Source organism: Elephantulus edwardii, unplaced genomic scaffold (genome assembly GCF_000299155.1).
Source record: "Elephantulus edwardii isolate Elephantulus edwardi_28Jun2011 unplaced genomic scaffold, EleEdw1.0 scaffold00108, whole genome shotgun sequence".
Lineage (NCBI taxonomy): Eukaryota > Metazoa > Chordata > Mammalia > Macroscelidea > Macroscelididae > Elephantulus > Elephantulus edwardii.
Window position 1 is genome coordinate 8,389,576 of NW_006399858.1, and position 2,819 is coordinate 8,392,394.

A 2,819-nucleotide genomic window follows, 5' to 3' on the forward strand; every position below is an offset into this window, starting at 1 on the left:
TGATGCATAGCAACCCTATGTACAGCAACTCTGAACCCTTCCCTGTCCTGAGCCAGTCTCACTAACTCTGACACACTAACCCCCATTGCCCTAGTTACTGTATCAATCCATCTCATCCAGGGTCTTCCTCTCCTGCTCTGTCAGTCCACCCTCTGAGCATGATTTCCTTCTCTAAGGACATATCATGGCCACATGCCCAAACTAAATGAGGCGGAGCTTCAAAAGCCTAGTCTCCAAGGGGAAACTTGGTTTCACCCTCTCTAAGACAGACCTATTTGTTTTTTTGGCAGTCCATGGTATGTTCAAAACTCTTCTCCAGAACCACAACTCGAAGGCATCTATTCTGTCATCCTTAGTCATTGTCCAAATCTCTGAAGCATAATAACTAATTGGGAAGATCATGCGTTGCTCTTTAGCACTCTGGAGAGGTCCAAGACAGCAGATTTTCCCAAAGCAATTTGTCTTGATATCCTGACTGCTTAACAACCTCAATCACTTCTCCATCTATTATGGTGCTGCCAATTGATCCAGTGGTGAGAATCTTTGTCTTCTTGATGTTGAGCTTCAATCCATCTGGAAGATTACCACCCTTGACTTTGTGTAGTAAGTGCTTCAGGTCTTCTTTAGTTTTGGCAAGCAAAGTTGTGTCATCTGCATATCGTAGGTTGTTAATGAGTCTTCCTCCAATCCTGATTTCACACTCCTCCTCACAAAGCCCTGCTTCCTGAATGATTTGTTCTGCATATAGACTGAAAAGATATGGGACAGGATGCACCTCTGACACACTCTTGATTTTGAACCATGCAGTGTTTCCTTGCTCTGTTCTGAGGACTGTTTTCTGGTCCAAGTATGTCGTTGTTGTTAAATGCAGTAGAGTCGTAGATGACCCATAACGACCCTATGAACAAAAGTATTGAACGCCAAACTTTCTTTTTTCTCCAAGTTCACAGAGTTTTTGGAGGCAAGTTTTTTTTTTTTTTTAAATAGATGCCACTCCTGCTTCCAAGCCTATTTTATTCAGGAGATTCACAAAAACCAGGCCTGAGGACCCAGAAGCCTCTTTATATAGGAGGCCAAATTCAATCAGCTCCCACCCTGTTGTGAGCAAAGCCACACTCTAATCTCAATTCCAAACCAAAAAACATACCTTTGCAGGCTCTGGCCATTCCACTCATCTTCCCAGCCTGGAAATAGCCCCCAGCCCAAGTATAGATTTCATATAAGCTCAATCAAGTGTTTCAAGATTTCCATTTTCCTCAAGGTTAGCCACAATTTATTGTGATCCACACAGTCAAATGCCTTTGCATAGTCAATGAAACAAAGATAAACATTCTTCTGGTACTCTCTGTTACCTGCCAAGATCCATCTGACATTGGCAATAATATCCCTAGTACCACAACCTCTCCTAAACTCAACTTGTATTTCTGGTAATTCTCTGTCAGTATACTGTTCAAGTTTTTTCTGGATAATCTTAAGCAATATTTTGCTAGTGTGTGATATTAGGGATATTGTTCGATAATTTCCACATTCTGTAAGGTTACCTTCTTTTTTTGTTTTGGAGTGGGAATAAATATGGCTCATTTCCAGTCAGTTGGCCAAGTAGTTGCCCTCCAGATTTCTTGGCGCACTTGGTAAGCACATGCAGTTCAGCATCTGTTTGCTGAAATACGTCAATTGGTATTCCATCATTCCTGAGGCTTTATTTTTTTGCCAAGTCCTTCAGAGCAGCCTGCTCTTCCTTCTTCATCACCATTACCTCTTAATCTTGAAATTCTTACATGTCAGCCAATTCTTTTTTTTTTTCTCTGAACAATACCTTTATTTAATCATTTTGTTTATAACTGAAACTCTGGGAATTCAAAATTAACATCCTTTCCTGTGAGCTTCTTATACACACCAGAGAACGTTTCAGCCTTATGTTCTACGTTGTTCTGCTGTGCTTTGTCCAAATGGACCTTTATAAACTGGCTGCCATCCAGTTTTACACGAATTCTCTTGCCCACAATTTCACTGGGAAAGACCAAGTCTTCAAGGATTGCATCATGCACAGCTGTCAGGGTGCGGCTCCTGGGGTGCTTTTGTTTATTTTTTGTGCGGCTTTTGCGAGTTGGTTTAGGCAGAATTCTCCTCTGAGCAATAAAGACAACGTGCTTTCCACTGAACTTTTTCTCCAGTTCACATACTAAGCGGACTTGTATTTTCTGGAAAGATTATAATAGCTTTCCGACCACCACCAACTTCAATTTCCTTAGCTGCTGTTATATTCAGCTCCCTTAATTGAGCCTTTAGGTCTGAGTTCATCTCCAGTTCAAGCAGAGCCTGAGAGATGCCAGACTCGAATTCATCCGGCTTTTCGCCATTCGGCTTCACAATCTTCGCGCTTGAACTGAACATGGCCTTGTTCCGGTGAGGAAAGAATGCTGCTCTCAGGCTAACTCCAAAAGGTATTTTTCTCGCTGTCTGCTAAAAAGCCCAACATGTCAGCCAATTCTTTTTTGGTACAATGACTCTGTATACTTCTTCCATCTTCTTTTAATGATTCTCGAATCATTCAATATACTTCCCATAGTATCCTTAAACATTGCATAAATTTGTGACAAGAATTTATTCTTCAGTTCTTTGAGCTTAAGAAATGCTGAGTAAGTTCAACAATTTTGAATTTCCAACTCCAGCTACTTGCACCTTTCATTATAATATTTTGCCTTCTCTTCCCAATCTGCCTTTTGAAATATTCTATTTATCTCCTTTACTTATTGTTTCCTTTTTCTTGCTTTGGATTTTTGGCACTATAGTGCAATATTCAGAGTCTCTTCTGACAT

The 2,819-nt window shown here is 40.7% G+C and overlaps 1 pseudogene; it reads right to left on the reverse strand.

The window, feature by feature from the left end:
* Positions 1-1,835: 1,835 nt before the first annotated feature.
* On the reverse strand, positions 1,836-2,394 carry LOC102875821 (annotated as a pseudogene).
* Between the last annotated feature and the right edge of the window lie 425 nt (positions 2,395-2,819).